Consider the following 17,781-nt stretch of genomic DNA (forward strand, 5'->3'; position numbering starts at 1 on the left):
ACAGTCAATCCCACCACGGGCAAATACAATACAGCAAAGACAAAGCCAGCCAGCGAGCAGACAGCAGGAACAGGCGGTGATGTTCCTGCCTTCTGCTTGGCTCCCCGGAAATGAATTAGTAGGAACAGTCATCTCACCCCCTCTGTCTGGGCATGCAGCTTTTAAAATCTGATTATCAATGCCAAACAATCCTCTTAAAAGTTTGATGGGTGGGTATCTGGCATGGTGATAAAGGCAACGGGTAGGATATTGCTGTGTAACACTGAGTATGTCTTGGCTCCTAAATCCAGCTCCCTGCTGATATATATCCTGGGAGGTACCAGGCTGTATCTCAAGTGGTTGGGTCTCTGCCACCCTGGACTGAGTCCCTGGCTCCCAAGCTGGGCACTGCCAAGCCTCACTTGTTGTGGGCATTTGGGGGCGTAAATCAGCAGATGGGAATTTAACTGCTCTCTCATGCTCACTTATTCTCTCTCAAACAAATACAGAAAAAAAAAAACCTATTAGGGTCAGCACATTGGTTCAACTAGCTAATCCTGTACCTCCCAACACCAATACACCATCCCAGCTCTACTTTCCATTCAGTTCCCTGCTTGTGGCCCAGGAAGGCAGTGGAAGAAGGTCCAAAGCCTTGGGACCCTGCTCCTGTGTGGAGATCTGTAGGAAGCTCCTGGCTTCCGATTCATTCAACTCTGGCTGTTGTGGCCATTTGGGGAGTGAACCATCAAATGGAAGATCTTTCTGTTTCTCCTTCCTTCTATAAATCTGCTTTTCCAGTAAAAATAAACTTTAAAAAAAGTAGAAATACCCTGAAGAGTTGGTACAATAGAGCTGAGCTTAATGCACCAAGCTCTGACATCAACATCTTAGACATCAACATTTCTGAAAAAAATATAATTTGTTTCTTTACTACAGAGCATCATGTACATGCAGGGCACAGTGCTGAAGCACTGAAGCTATTAACAGGGGAGAGGAAAGTGAATCTGCTGACAGCACCAGGCAGGTGTGGGCTAGGTGACCTGAACCAAGTCTGACAGACAACTGGAAAACAGCTTTGGAGGAAGGGCCCTGCAGGTGAGGCTCAGCACACCTGGAATAGAGGTGGAAAGGGAGTAGAGAGACAAATGACACTGACAGGAAAGAACATAAAAGTCAACCAAGTGAAAGTTCATGGACAGCACTAGATTGGCGGTGTTGGAGAAGCCATGAGCAGAGAAGGGCATCCACTGCTGGAAGCCAGTGGCCCAGCGTAATCCAAGGCTGTGATCCAGGGGGCAAGCAGGGCTCTTAGTGGTCCTGTCACAGGCAAACAAGACTGTCAGTGGGAGAGGAGTGAGGGGGTATAGAGATTCCAGAAATTAAAGAAAGAGACTCAACAGAACATGGCACCTACCCATGCCAGGAGAAGGAGGAATCCCAAGTCATGATCAGATTTCTTTTTTTTCTAGCACAAGAAAATGGCCAGCTGTGATATTCCTGAGCTTAAGGTTTATCAGAGGAGAGTGGGGCCTTGGCAGAGACCCCCGAGGAGTCCAACTGCAAGTGGGAGCAGGAGAGCCTGTGTGTCAGCCCCAAGCAGAGGGCCCTAGAGGCAGGAGTGCAGCGGCAGGTGTCACGAGTGGGGAAGCCCAGGAGGGAGAGCTGGGAGCCAGCAGCTTGCACGTGGCTGAGGACACCAACAGAGGGGACGGTGGGGAAGAGCAGCTGTGGCGGAGCAGAACTGAGGGAGTGGCAGAAGGAAAGGATGCAACCCAGAGAGATCACAGGTACAGGAGAGAGGTCCAAGTGTGGGCATGACAGAACCAAGGGTTTAGAAGGATGAGGCCAGGGTAGGTGTCCAGGGCATGCTGTTGCACAGGAGAACAGAAACCAGATTGCCATGGTTGGTAGGGGACTGAATGGGTATGGAGGCAGTGTGGACCACCAGGGTGGACAGTTCTTTCAAGAAGCATGCCTGTGAAGGGGAGAGAGAAGGGGGACTGAAGAGAGAAACTAGAAACGTGGGATCAAGCATGGGGTATTTTCCCAATTGGAGAGACGGTGCATTTCTAGATGCTGATGAGAAGTATTGACAGAGAGCAGGCTGAAGATAGGCGAGTGAAAAGGAAGAGGAAGGTTCCAGAGGAGATGGGAGTATCTCAGGGGTCCTTCTAGTGGGGGGACGGGGACTCGAGGTGTGACATCTGTGCTGAGAAGAAATTTGGGACACAAGGGGATGCAAAGGTGAGATGAATCAATGCATACTTTATTGAATTCTTCTGGGGAAACTTACACCAATTTTTTGCAGGGCAAGCAGGTAGATAAAAGTTACTAGTTAACTAAACAATAGCATACAAAGGACTCCAACAATAGATCACAAGGGATTTGGAAAACAATCACCAGGTCTCAGGCAACGGGATAAGTTACAGGAACCAATAACAGTAAACAGATCTAACCAGAAAAGGAATCTAACAGCACTTTGTTTGTACTCAGGCCACAATAGGAAGAGGAAGATGATAATGAAGACGCCTCACACCTACCCAGGCACACTTTGTCAACAAAGTGACCCACAATCTCAGAAATTCTCAGTTTGCCGAGAATGTTTGAGATTTGGGGTCCTCAGACATTTGGTGGTCTGGCTTTTTTGCGGGGCTGTTCTTCAACAGTACAGCCACTACAAGGGGGAGGTTAGCCATGGGTCAGAACAAACCTTTTCCCCCAGAGGGATAGATGAGCCAAGCGATTGCCAGGTGGGGACCTCAGTGTTGCTGTTTGTCAATGGACAGGATAGATTCAGTGTCAACAACAATGACCACGAGAGATAATGAAACAGAGACTTTGAAAGGGTTGAGGGGAAGGAGGTGCCAATGGCAATGGGACAGGAGAGTATCTAGGGCCATGTGGAAGGATTTCCAGGAAGTCTTGGGAAACCAGGACTGTGAACTTCCCAAATAGGAACAGACCAAGTTGCCCCAGCAGCAACCAGTACTCTAGGAAGATTCAGGGAAATGTTCTTGAAGTAGAGTTCCACTAGGCAGCTTCATACAGAAAGGCAAGTGGATCATGCTGATTTCAAGATGTAGTACAGAAGGAAAACCAATGCTAGGGAGGTGTATCGGGGTAATCCTCCACGTGTGGTGCTGGAATCCCATGTGGGCAGCGGTTTGTGTCACGGCTGCCCTTCTTCTAATCCAGCCCTCTCTCTGCTTATGGCCTGGGAAAGCAGCAAGGGATGGCTCAAGTCCTTGGGCCCCTACACCCATGTGGGAGACCTGAAGAAAGCTCCTGGCCCCTGGTTTTGGGTCAGCTTATCTCTGGCTGTTGCAACCATTTAGGGAGTGAACCAGTGGATGGAGGATCTCTTCATCTCTCTGTAAATCTGCCTTTGAAATAAAAATAAATAAATCTGTATAAAAGAATGAAAACCCAACTGCAACAGCCAGACTAAGCCCATCTCTCTGTTAACTGCTCCAATTGTTCGCACACATTTAAGATCACTCTGTGCACAGACTTGATGCTCTTTTTGGCAAAGAAAGTGACTGGAGGCCAATGGGGTAATAGTAAAAGAAGTAGGGATTTTAGAATCAAAGGTGGGTTCAAACCAAGCCTTATCATTTCTCTTTCTTAGTTCATCATTTCTGTTGATAAGATATGAAAAACTCACGCTTTGCAGAACTTTTAAGGACAAAGAAAGAGGATTCATGTCAAGTACTCTAATACACTCCTGTCTTGCTAGCACATTACCTGTGACCTCTGAAAAGTGCCCTACTCATTCTCTACTCACACAAATACAAATTACATCTTTATCTATTAGGCGACACTCATCAAAACACCTTCCGGGTCCTTCTGAGACAAGTGGTATTCCTTTCCTTGACTTGTCCAGTCTCAGCTCTCTGCAATCCTGGCAGTGGAACATGGAAAAGCATGGAGAGTAAACCCCAAGACCAGAGAGACTTGGGACTACCAAACAGATGCCTTGGCATCTTTATATCAAGTGTGTGTGTGTGTGTGTGTGTGTGTGTGTGTGTGTGTGTGTAGGGGGGCAGTCATTGGAATTCCCTCAGAGATGGAAGACAGCATCCTCCAAACACACCAGGATGGCTCCAGTGGAGTAGAAGGACGTTGTCAGCCATCCAAGGGACAGTGACTCCCAGCTTTGGCCCAATTCCCATCATTGCAGGAATTCAGGGGATGCACCAACAGATGGGAGATCTCTCTCTGTCCATTTGTCCCTGCATCTCAAATTTAAACTTTGTTTTTAATTACTGGAGGATCATGACACATCATTTTAGCATCTCAATTTGGCTTCCTCTAAGCAAATACAAGAAGGAGATGCAGCAACTGACCTCATGGAGCTTATAGAAGGACAAAATGAACTTATATGCATTTAAGAAATGTTTTGAATGCTATCAAGTATGACATAAATGAAACATTGCCTTCAGGCAGGTTTGGAAATCCTTAAAACTAAAATAACAAGATAGACTATTTTTTTGTCTTTAAAGTAAGTACCATCTAGCAATTTGGCAGATCGCCTGGAAAGACTGCACAATCTGTCAGGGAGAGGGGTACATTTGGTTTTGTGCAGCTGTCATCCTCCGCTCAAACAGGGACATAGTAATTGGAATTAATTGAAAGAATGCATACCTGTGTGCTCGACATGCATGTGCAAGTGCACGTGCACACACATGCGTGTACACACACACACACACACACACACACACACACACACACACACACACTCAGGTTCTTTGCAGAAGACAATCGCTACCTTCGAGACTAGGGGTAACAGTAGTTTGCAGTGCCCAAGGGAAGCAGGCAGGTGCAGGAGCTGGGGACTGGAACAAGCCATACAAACACAGCACATCCAGGAGGGCAACTCTGCCAATCCAGCAGCTCAGCTTTGGCTGCTTGGCTGGCTATGAACCTGGAGTTGCCAACACCTTCTCATTCTTCCAGGAGAGCTAAAGCTTATCAGAGGCATCGGCTGACTGCCAGGGGTCCAGACCTGTCCCTGGAAGCCACATTTGACTCTTGAGGCCACTTCAATATAACAACACTCCACAGGTCACAGCCTAGCTTTCTTCTAGTTAACTCCACCCTGCCCTGCCCTGTCCCACCCCATGCCACCTTCCTCTTCCTTCTGCCCCAGCCTCCCTCCACCCTTCCAGGGAAGTCAGTTGGCCTTGGCCTCCTGCTGGTCTCTCCTGACCCTCCTTTCACCTTATGTGAACTCAGTTACCCTGAAGGCACAAGAGGCACCAGCACTCTTCTTGCTGCTCATGTGCTCTCGCCTGCTGCCCTCATAGTGCAGGGTAGCCCGGATGATCCTAGGGAGGTGACCTTCAGAAGCCTCATGGCTCTGCCTTCAGCACCATACAGGTCACAAACTCCCTGTGGCAGTCACCTGCGTCATCTTAGACTATGTGCCCCAAATACAGCTTGATATAGACGCTCAGGCTAGAGAAAGCCTTGGGTGGGAGGGGGAGGGGTGGGGGGCGGAGGGGGAGGGACAAACAAGCCCTGGCCTCCAGACCGATGTGGAGTTACCAGCCTGGTCACTGCTTCACCTCCGCCTTTCATTCTTCAAAGGAAGGGAGGAAACTTTGAACCCTTTAGGTGGCCAAGAAACTCCACTTGCCACTGCTGAAAGCCCAACTTTGGCCATGGCCCCAACCTTGCCCTAGCTAGCTTGTGAGCCTCTTTCAGTTTTCCCTTCTTTGCTTTCCCAGGACCTGGGGGCTCCCAAGGGTGGTGACTCGGACTCAAAAGCCCTTCCAGGAAGGAGGGCGGGGAAGGAGCCTCTCGACCCACACTGGCGTCTATCACCCAGAGCTGCCTGTCATGAGCTTGACTTCTCAGGGACAGATGGGCAGAAGGGAGAGTTTCACGGACTTCCCTGGCCCTGCCTCTCTCTGCTGGCCGGTTCCCTTGGGCCAGCTCCCTGGAGGCTCTTGCAGAGCCCTGGGCTCCTCAGGTGGGGCAGGGGGCTGTGCCGCCTCCTCTCCCCTCCACACTTACTGTTTGTTTGGGTCGGCTGGGCCAAGGCTGTAAACAAGTCCTCTCTTTGTTTCCACGACCTTCCAGAATGTGTACTTCCCTGAAAAAGGCCTCAATGTCTTCTTTCTTAGGCTCACCCACAGGGCTTGGGTCTACAAGCCCGGGGCCAGCACCAGGCACTGACTGGCACAGCTCGCACCTCCATCCACAGCCCGTGTTCATGCACGTGGCCCAACCAGCAGCCAGGCTTAGGTCTTAAAGAGACCCAGGTCTTCCAAGGCCTAGGTTTTGTAGAGCTGCTGAAAAAGGGCCCTAGGACCTCAGGGCTCCTGTAGGAGTTAGCCAGCCTGCTAGCACCTTGATTGACCTCACCTGGGTCATATTGAAAAGTTGTGAGTCTTTTTAATTCCATAGAACAGCTGCGTGCTCGGGAGTGCCGAGATTCTCCAGGTGATTCTGATGGGTGGCCCATCTTGGGAATTGCTTCCCGGTGTGCACTGCAGGGCAGGGGCAATTCTGACACATGGAATCTGCAGGGTCTGTATTTCTGACAAGCTCCCATGGTGCAGCGCATGGTAGGTGCTGATGTGGGGGCCATGCTGCGGATGAGTGGGTGGGGTTTTAAGCTCCGCTCTGTATTCCCCACTGCCCACACTTTGGCACCTCGGGGTTTGCCTCCCTCCTCCAGCTCAGCTGTTCTGAGGATGTGTAGTCGGCAAGCACGGAGCACTCAGTGCCCAGAGCAGGCAGTGCAGACTGGACTTTCGCCGGAGTCCTTCCTGGAGAGGACAAGCTCTGCTTTCTTCCCACCTCTGTTCCTTCTGCTTCAGTCATTGGGACTGCTGGCACAGGTGTGACTTCCTGGAGGCAGCCCTTCCTGGCTCCCAAGACCAGGTGAGGGGTTCTCTCTATGTCCCAACAGTGCCCCACACACCTCCTCTCACAGCTCCCTACCCCTTTACATGATCAATGTCATCTGTCTGCCTTGTGGCCGGATGGCTGTAGGTCCAGGGGAAGCAGGCCTTGGTCCCCAGGACTTTTCTGATGCATCCAGACTGTCCTTAATATTGGGATGAATGAGTGAATGATGGGATGGGATTATGTGAAAGATCACTTTTTTGTTTTTAATGGCTTATTTATTTTGAAAATCAGATTTAAAGAGATCTAGATAGATCTTCCATCCACTGGCTCACTCCCCATATGGCCGCAACTGCTGGTACTGGGCCAGGCCTAAGCCTGGAGCTTCATTCAGGGGCCTAGGCACTTGGGCCATCTTCAGCTGCTTTCCCTAGGCCATTGGCAGGGAGCTGGACTAAGTGGAGCAGCTGGGACTCAAACCATGCCCATAAGGGATACTGGTGCTACAAGTGATGGTTTTCCTTTCTACGCCATAGCACCGGCCCTGACAATTCTCTTGTATCACAGAACCAGAAACCCTATCTCATGTAGACCACCCAGCCAGAGGGTGCTCTTGGACCAGCTGGGCCTTGAGTGTAGCTCTGCCAAGGCCTGTACTGACCACAACTTCTTCACATTCCACTGCCCCTGCTGCCTGCAGAGCCCTGGAGAGTCAGTTGCTGGTAGTGTGTTCCAGGGAATGAAATAAAGCAAAATCAAATAGGTGGTGTCATTACCTTGGTCCTAGTTCACATAGGCACCAGATCCCATCTGTTATGGTAAAACTTGATTAGACTAAAGGCAAAACATGGAAGCAACTCAAGGGCTAATGAATAGGCAAATGAACAACCTGTAGTAGCTTGTCTATGGGGGAACACTGCTCAGCTATCAAAAGGAACAGAATCCCAACAGCTGCGGCAGTCAGCATGAACCAGGCAGTTGCTTGCTGGGTTCTGAGCATGGTGCCACAGGAAGTGAGGCCTCTCAGAAGGTGGGGTGGGATCAGTGCCCTTGTAGGACCTGCCTCAGATGCCATGTCCCATGTTGAACTCCTAGACTGCCTCCACTTCTCACCCAGATCCCTGCTTACACACACCGTGGAGGTAACAAGCCAATGGTTTGAGTACATGGGACCCTGCTGCCCAGCACAGTGGTCCAAGGGGTAGAGGAGGGAGAACACGGGTTATTGTCTAACGTGCACATTTCAGTTTGGCAAGTTGAAACCCTTCTGGAAATGCATGTGGTGACAGCCATGGATGCAGTTAATGCCACTGAATCAATCAGACATGTTCAGGTGGTTCAATGTGTCCCCTGCACACAGGGGCCCCATGGCTTACTTGTCCTGATTGCCCAAAGCACATTTCTTAGCTGGAAGTAACGACCTAGCCACAGGAGCACTTCCTGTTCTGCACAGACTGGTCACCGCCAGCACAACAAGGCAGGAGGCTGGCACATGCTGGCCTGCTCTGCACCAGGAACTGTTGGCGTGTATGCTGGTTCAGGGTCAGGGCATACAAAGCCGTGCACCAGACAGGGGGCTGGCCTTCTACACGGCCAGTGGGCCTGTGTCCTCAGTGTCAGTGGCCTAGTGCACCGTGAGCAAGGTCCTCTCTGGCCTGGCTCCTGCCACTCCGACCTTCACCTCCCACCACTGATTTACTCTTTTCCTCTGCCCAGCAGGGCCAAGCCTTAAAACCCACAGAGGGTGATTCTCTGAACTCCACTTCCAGGACTGACGCTAGCCTGAAACCAAAGTGGAACTGCAGGGAGCACCCGTCAAATCAGTAACCAAGATCAGGATGAAGGATGAAACACCCAAGTTGATGCAAAATATGCTGTGCATAAAATGCCAACATTTTCAGCAAAGACAATGACTGGCCTGCAGCTGCATGCTTGTCACTTTGCCTTCTTCTCAGAACTGTCCAGACACTCCCTGCTGCCCAGGACTTCCGCTAGGATTCCTTGGAGTAGTGTCCCCTCACGTTGGGGACCACACTCCTCTGCTCATGGAAGCTGTTCTGTAGTCTTGCTTCTCTGTTTCACAAACTCTTTCCTGCCTTCTCCCCTCCTGGAATGGCTTGGGTACTGTTTTGTTACTTAATTGAAACACAGAATAAGAGGAAGAGAAAGAGAGAGATTTTTCAGTCATTGATTGACTCCTCAAATGCCTGTAATAGCCAGGGCAGGGCCAGGCCCAAACCGAGAGCCAGAAACTATCTGGGCTTTCCATATAAGTGGTAGGGCCCAAGCACTTGGGCCATCTGCTGCCTTCTCATGTGCATTAGCTGGAAGCTGGATTGGAAGCAAAGTAGCCAGAATTTGAACTGGTGCTCCAATACAGGAGACAGGTGTCCCAAGGGCTGACTTTACCTGCTGTGTCATAAGGCCCACCCCCTCCCCTTCCTGCATCTCTAGGGAGTTCAAGCTCCAAGGGGAGCAGCACAAGCTCACACCCACCGCTCCCCTGCCAGGCCTGCCCTGGCCTTCCAGTGGGAAACTGCTCTCTGCTCTATGCATTTGTTTGTGTCTTGCCTAGCAGCTGGTCCCGCTTGGCCTGTTTGCATTCCTCACTGCCTGACACCAGTCCCAACTCTGTCCCTCTGGCTGCTGTGATAGTATCTGGTACCGCCATCCCACCCGTGGAACATGTGTCCCTTCAAATGTCTTCTGGCTCCCACTTTGGTGCAGTCTCAATACAAGTGAGGTGTTTCAATATTCGTGGAAGAACCAGGTACCTCCAAATGTTCATGATTCCTGAGAAAGGCTGCCAGAGGAAGAGGGAAGGTTGCTTTATGGGAAGGATTTGAGAATGGGTGCTATGGGCACTTGTGGGCATCAGGTGCCACCTGACAGCAGCTGCATCTCACTTGAAATTCATACTGTCTTGGCACAAACTCAAGGGAACCTTTTTTTAACAGCTGTAAATTCTGATTTAAACAAACAAGCAAACACCCACAAAACTTTCAAAGGGAAGAATTGCATGGTACAGGAGTTGGGATAGCTCAGAAAATGGTTTCTCAGGTTTAACTTCATTGAGGCTGCCCTAACTTAGACAAGAACAATCTCTGCATCAAGGAGTAGTGACACCACTGATGTCTGTGGGCAGGTGAAATCTGGTATGTAGGGATAGTGGGGATGGGCAGCCTTGTTTCGCAGCACACCTGATCTCTGCCTGCTAATGCCAGCAGCACCCCTCCCTCAGTTGTCCCAGAGGCTGCTCTGTGTCCCCATGGGACAGCCTGGGCCCGAACTGAGCACTGCTGCTCTGCAGAGTGGCGGGCAGAAGGCAGACTGGAGTAGGCAGAGGAGGGAAGGGCTGAGGGTGAGAAGAAATCCTGCCGAGAAACACATGCACATCCGGGGTGGGAGCAGGCTGGCAGGGGCAGGGCTGCTGCCTTAGAATTTTCATGCATGTGCATACAGACACGATGAGACCCAGCAGAGAAGGTGTGCCAAGTTGATAGCCAAGGAGTAAAAGCTTGTTGATAAAGGAGAGGAAGACAGAAAATGATGGGGGAGGGGAAAGGGAAGGAGAAAGAGAGAGTGAGGGAGAGAGAGCTGTGAATTTTCTGGGTAGAAAATAAGGAATGGGGCCCCTAACCACAAAACGAGGGCTCAGCCTTTGAAGGCACTTGCTGAAGGTAAGGAGAGGCCTGGTGCAGAAGTATGTGGTGCGTAGGCAGTCACATACACTTGGCAATGGCAAGAGGAGGGATCCCCATCTGCCGGCTTCTACTTTTCTAGCCAAGCAGGGGGGAGAGCTGGGGTGCAGCTTGGGAGGGTGGAGGTGGAGCAAGGTGGAAAAGGCACGCCCAGGGCTTGCCTGGGAGGACAGCAGGGCATGCTACAAGATGAGGAGCCCAAAGGTTAGCAGAGCTTGCTCACAGCCAGCCTGTGTGGTGTGAGGTTTTTCTCTAGCAGCTTCGAATGCTCTGGAAATGGCTTGGAGCTGGTAGGTGAAGCCCTGGCCATGGGCAGCAGTTCCCCCAACAGACTGCTTCCCATCTGCAGGGGTGAAAACCAGGGTATCTGTACATCGTATAGATCAAGAACCAAGGGGCTGGCGTAGGCATTTGGCTTGGTGGTTGACATGTGGGTCAGGACACCCTCATTTCACATCTAAGTGCCTTGGTCTGATTCCCAGTTATGGGGTCAGACTCCACGTCACAGCCAATGAGCATCCTGGAGCAGCAATGATGGTTCAAGACACGGGGTTGCTGCCACTCACATGGGAGACTTGGGTTTTGCTCTCAGATCTTGGCTTTGTCCACACTGGTTGTCTTGGGCATTTGGGAAGTGAACCAGTATGTGGGGCTCTTTCTGTCTGTATCTCAAATAAACAAAACAAACAAAAAATCCAGTGGGCCACAGCACCCTCACTCCCAGGATATGATGTACAAATCTCCCAGACCACATCCAGTTCTCTACGTCCACCCTTTGTGAACCCAGCCGCACCAAGACATAACCAGAGTCCACCGACCTCTCCATTCCCCCAGGGAACACCCCTGCTCCTTCCAGGTCACAGCTGTCCCCACCTCCCAATGCCACCTTCCTTTGGCTTCTATATCCCAGCTCAGAGAGAAAGCAAGCAGCAAGTGGAAGCTATGATTCCAGGTTTAAAAAAATCAGTGAGCAAGATCCTAAAGACTGTGGCCTACTCATCTTAAAATGAGGCAAGTTGGCTCCAGGACATGAAATAAAAGGAAACACCAATAAGAGGAGTGTAAATCCCTCCCCCTGCCTTGTTCTGGAATCTTTTTTAATCCTCTGTCAGAAGACTTGAAGAGTCAGAGAAACTTCCAGAAGTTAGGGTTACAGGACACTTGGTTGGAGCTAGGAAGTCAAGTTAGTGGAACAATCTGTTGATCTGGTTGGACCTGCTTTGATATACTGATCTGTGTGGCATTTGCAACACCCGGAAGTGTTGGGGTGCTACTTCTGAGGAAGGTGGCTTCTGAGGACCTCTGGGGTGTGGCTGCTGATTAACCTAGCACTGGGGGAAGCAGCTAACAGCACAGAGAATGATGTGACACATGTCAGGCACAGAAAGACACACTGCCTGTTTCTGCTTACAGGAGGTGTCTAAAATGGTCAGAATGGTCAGACTCAGAAGTTCAAAAAGGGAGTGTGGCCAGTGACGTGCCAACCTAGGGGTATACGCCTCCAGGCAAGCCAGATGAAGGTCTGGAGACTCGCAAACCCCCAGCCCACTGTCCTGTGGGCAGAAAAATTCCAAAGGCGGCAGGCAGATCTGGTGGGAAGTGCTTTTCCCATTGTAAAATCAAGTTAAAAAAGCAGCAGCAGCAGCAACCCAAAGAACCCATCCTGTAGAGCTTTGTTAAATCACACATGCCTGGGCCCCAGCCCTAGAGCTGACTCTGACCAGGGACCATCTGAGAACTTGTTATCTCAGCTGGGTTCTGCATTTAAGACTTCATTGATGGGCCCGGAGTGATAGCATAGCAGTTAAAGTCCTTACCTTTAACGTGCCAGGATCCCATATGGATCCCAGTTCTAATCCCGGCGGCCCTGCTTCCCATCCAGCTCCCTGCCTGTGGCCTGGGAAAGCAATGGAGGATGAGCCAAAGCCTTGGGACCCTGTACCCACATGGGAGACCCGGAATTGGTTCCTGATTTCAGATTGGCTCAGCTCCAGTCACTGCAGTCACTTGGGGAGTGAACCATTGGAGAGTGAACCACCAGACAGAAGATCTTCCTCTCTGTCTCTCCTCCTCTCTGTATATCTGCCTTTCCAATAAAAATGAACAAATCTTTTTTTAAAAAAAGACTTCATTGATTTATTTTTATTTCTTTGAAAGGGAGACAGAGAATTGGTTGGTTCATTCCCCCAGGCACTTGAAAGAGCCAGGACTCAGGTCAAAGCCAGGAGTCTAGAACTCCGTCTGGGTCTCCTATGTGGGTGACAAAAGACCCAAATATTTGAGTCATCCCAGATCCCAGGGGATGCATTAGCAGGAAGCTGGTTTGGAAGTGAAGAGCACCCTCAGCACCCTAATATATGATGCAGACATCCCAAATCATATTAGAAACACTGGGCCCCTCACCAGTCGCCAGAGAGCACACTCTAAAAGCACTGGCCTGGTGGAAGAAGATAGTGCAGGCTGTCCTATTTAACTTGGGATCCTGGCCCTAGGAGTTATGCAACACGGGCCAGTCACCAAATGGGGGCAAATGACTTCAACACTCACTTACAAAGTGGAAGACCTTATTCTGCACACTGAGGACAAGTCACACCAAGCCCCAGGTCCTAAGGAGGCACTCAGTAAGAGCGAGCATCTGCTATTTCTGTCCCCATTGGAATACACCTCCACAACTCAGAGCTGCTTGGAGGATTTGGCATTCAACTTGGCCCCAGAAGTCGTGGGGAGGTTACTGAGTTGGCAACATCTCCACCCTCTCTTCCTCCTCTGCTGAAAAGCCAGGCACCAAAATATCCCTCCACACCCCCCGAGCACTGCCAGCCACGGCACCTCCAAGCGGAGGAGATAACTGATCACTTTCAAATCTTGTAATATTTTAAGCACATTATCTTTCAAATCTGGGTCAGGATGAGAAATGAACTTCAGCTCATAGGATGCTGGTGCTCAGAGGAAACTTCCAAACCTGCTCCTTTTCCCCTTAAAGGTCAGGAAACCGAGACACAGAGAAGGGCATTGATGGGCCGAAGGTGGTGCTGAGAGTTAGCTGGCAGGTGCAGCCTCAGAGGCCAGGTGTGATTCCTGCCAGCCCTCAGTCCCTCACCTGCTGATTCTCACAGCCCAACCAACCCCAAATTCTAGGATTTTAGAAATAAAACCACAGATTCTCCAAGCTGGGGAGACACCAGGGCTTCAGAGTACTGAGCTCAAATCATTCCCATATTAAGGCAATGGACGTGACCTCACAGGCAGTCAGCTGAGACTCTCAGGGGCAGAGAGTGATTTTTATTCTTATCCAAGAGGGACATTTGTCAAAAATGATTTGAGACACTTGCCACACAGCCTGTCACCTCCCTTTGCCATTCTCTCTGGCAGACCACCAGGCAGACCTGTTTCTTAGCCTTATCTCTTCTAGAATGATTTCCTATGTCAAGCTGACTCCTTCCTTCTACCAGGGCACTTCAAAAAGTTTGCAGAGAAAATAGAATTTGAAGTTTATTTCAGTACCCAAAAGTTTGGGTACTGAGGTACGGCTCTCCCTGGTCCTTCTTCCCTTTCCACAACACACACATTTTCCATGAATTTCCTGAAGACCCAAGGCAGAAGGAGAACTTATCCCGTGCCCGGGGCAGAATACACATCTTTTCCTCTTACTGATAAACAGGTGACTGACGTGTTCACACTCTATTTTCTCTTATTGTGTTGTTTTCTGCTGTCAGTCAGCCCAGCACTTTATAAAGGGCTGTAATTGCGCAGCGAGCGCTCATTCATTCTTTCAGCCTTGCTGACAAACGTGAGTCCCATCTCAATCAATACACTTGCACTGGCCGTACCCAGCACATGCTGACCCCTGGGTGACGGGCACCAGCTTCATCCTCAGAGAGGGTCCAACCTGCCTTCTGAGAATGGGAGCAAGGGACCAGACACACAGCAGTGTCAGGATGAGGCAGGTGCAGCACCAGAGGTAGTTCTAGGAGTTTGTGGAGCCCACTGTTCAGTTTTCCAGGAATTTTGTAAGCTGGTTGTTAAGTTCATTAGAAATTAAATGATGCAAACTTAATATCAGATACATTATTTCAAAAACAAAGGCAGATGGAAGACCCCTCCCCCTCCTGGTTATTTCTGGATGTTTTACTATTAACTATGCTCTAGAAGGTTATTTATAGGCGACGGTGGGAATGTTACATAATGGCGCCCTGTGGGGCATTTCCAAGCTCTGTGCTCAGTGCCAGGCGGTCATGAGCTTGACGTTGGCTGGTGAGAATGCTTGTATCACAGAGCTTGGGACTGCCCCCCTTCCTTCCTCAGAACTGGCTGTTCAGTGTTTATTCACTCACCGCTGGATATGAGCGACACCCTCCGAGCTAAGAAGAACCTGATGGGTCATTAAGAATATTCAGGAAGGGGTAGCTTGCATTTGTCCTTGAGTGCAAAGCAGAGAGGGATGGGTGAAGGACTGACGGGAAAGGCTGTCTGACTACAAGCCTGCCTCACGAGGACTGTTAACACTGAATTGTTTTGGGGGAGGGAAAGGCAGGGCATTAAAACCACATACCTTTATTGAGATATGATTCCCCTATGAATATAATTCATCTGTTTCAAGTTCCCTAAAAGGGAAACCCCATGCCCCTTAGCAGTCACTTTTTCAATACTCCCAAGACCCTTTTCCCTCTCAGAAATGGGCAACCATCAACCTTTCTGTGTAGTTTTAAGGTTGTTCTTTTAAAGCCAGCACAGAAGTCAGAAATGGTATGTGTTGATTTTTGGAGAGAGACTCATGGGCACTGTGTGTTGCTCCAGCCCAGAAATTTACTCGATTTTCCTTTGGTGAACTTAGTAAAATTACCTCCTGATCATGGTGGACCCAGCCCCGTGCAGCAGGCCAACTGCTTTTCCTGGAAAGGAACAAAGCTCAAAGTACTTATAGGTGAGCTGAGTTGTCCTTCGCACTGCCCCGGGGCAGTAGGTGCAAGCTGTAAACTGGGTGGGTAAGGAACTCAGAGACGCCAGCCAGCCAGGGTGGGACTCCTGAAGAGTAGCCTGAGAATGATGCTGGGGTTTGGTGGGGTGGGGCTTGAGGGGAGGGCCGGGCATGCCACAGGTAGACCAGCTGCTCTAGAGCTGTGGCTGTGGTCAATCCTGCAGCTTGCCTATCAGCACCTTGGCAGCAGGAGGCCTAGGTGAGAGGGACTCGCTCTCCAGTCAACAATGCATTGCTTCATCGGCTTGCTTGACTCCTTATGCAATACCACTCAAGAGCCCAAGAAAGACCTCGCCTATCCAATTGTCTCTGAAACCCTTCTCAATCCTGTTCTTCACCATTACCTGCAGAGGCCTCAGGTGAATTCTTGTGATGGGGCTTTAGGAGCGGCTGGAAGAACCTCAAACCTGTCTCAGGTCAGCAAAGCAGCATCCGGGCTGCATCCAGGGGGCCCAGGCAGAGGGGATCTTTGGGCTGAGTCCCTGTGCAGTGGTGATATTGCAGATGAGTGAGGGAGAGCATCTTTGGGGACCATGGGCCTGAATGAAAATCTGGGAGGCAGATAGGTGGGCCACTAAAGAGGACCACCGAAGATGTACACACAGGAAGGCCCCAATAGTTGAGGAGAAGTCTGTGTGCTCAGACCTCGGCCCTTTAATCACCATTTCTCCCTGCCCCATAATCACTGTCCTTTTTCCCTCTTTGTGCCACAAACTATAAATAACTGTAAGACTAAGTTCTTCGCCCTGGACATAGACTTCTCTGCTGCTGCCACATTTCTGAACCCCATATTTGGGGTTGGGCATTCGACACAGTGGTTAACTCACTGCTTGAGATGACTTGATCCCACAGCGGTGTGCCTGACTCGAGTCCCGCCTACTGTTTCGATCCAGCTTCCTGTTAGTGCAGACTCAGGCACCTGGGTTCCTGCCCCCATATGACAGACCTGAATCCAGTTCCCAGCTTTTGCTTTCAGCCTAGTCCAGCTCTAGGCATTTAAGGAATGAACCATAGACGGGAGATCTCTCTCTCTCTCTCTTCTGCTTTCAGCTAAAATGAAAATACACAAATAATTTAAAAAGCATCTGAAGGAGTCCAGCACAATGGCCTAGTGGCCATTGCATGTACCAGGATTCTATGTGGGTGCTAGCTCGTGTCCTGGCTGCTCTACTTCTCATCCAGTTCCCTGCCTGTGGCCTGGGAAAGCAGCCGAGGATGGCCCAAAGCCTTGGGACCCTGCACCCGTGCGGGAGACCTGGAAGAAGCTCCTGGCTTTAGATCAGCTCAGCTCCAGCCGTTGATGCCATTTGGGGAGTGAACCAGCAGACAGAAGATCTTTCTGTCTCTTCTCTTTATAATTGCGCCTTTCCAATAAAAATAAATGCATCTTTAAAACGCATCTGATGAAAATCTACAGAAGGAATGAACTGAATGTTGCTGTTGTTGTTTTAAATAGGCATGATTCCAGTAAGGTGGGAAAAAAACCTGCTCCCTTGCACAAAGAAAGAATGTGGAGTGCATGTGATAACCATCTGCCCACCCACAAACACGCAGTGACTAGCACACCCTTGGGTTGCTCTTCCTGGCTTTGTGGTGGCCAGAAGTGAGAGGAGACACAGGGGCCTCTGGTCCTCCTGAGAAGCAGTCAGCCTCTTCCTCCCCCTCTTCCCTCCTTATGCTCCTAAGAAGCACCACTTCCCCACACACCCCTTGGAGCGCGCTTAGGCACAGCAGGCCTATCTTCTCAGCAGTAATCACTGCATTCAGGAGCCTATGGAAAGCAGTTCTGGAAGGCTGCCCCAGTGAGGAATTGGTATTTACTCAATGGCTAAGTGAACTGCAAGGGGCTCCTAACGGGTGGTGTCACAGCGGGAGGAAGGGGAGCCAGGCGGATGGGAACCTGCCTGGAGGGTGGCTGGGGCTTCAGACCTCGCCTGCCCAGGCTCCATGTTGGTCCTTTTCCAGCATTACTCAGCCTCAATGTGTTCTACCACATTTCATATGAGCATAGCGGAGCTCTCACCCTAGGTCTGAAGAAACCCTGCCTGAGTTCTCTGTCTCTCCTGCCTCCCGGTCACCATGTGCACACAGGCTGTCATTTTGTGAGACAGAGAGAAGAGTTCCTGTCTGCTGGTTCACTTCTCCAAATGCCCATAATGGCTAGGGCTGGGCCAGGCTACAGCTAGGATCTGGAAACCTAGCAAGGTCTCCCACATGAGTAGCAGGAACCCAACTGGTGTCTGGTGCCTACTAGGGCACACATTAGCT

The sequence above is a fragment of the Ochotona curzoniae genome, unplaced genomic scaffold (genome assembly GCF_017591425.1).
Source record: "Ochotona curzoniae isolate NIBS_2020 unplaced genomic scaffold, NIBS_Ocur_1.0 contig_2688, whole genome shotgun sequence".
In the NCBI taxonomy this organism is placed as follows: domain Eukaryota; kingdom Metazoa; phylum Chordata; class Mammalia; order Lagomorpha; family Ochotonidae; genus Ochotona; species Ochotona curzoniae.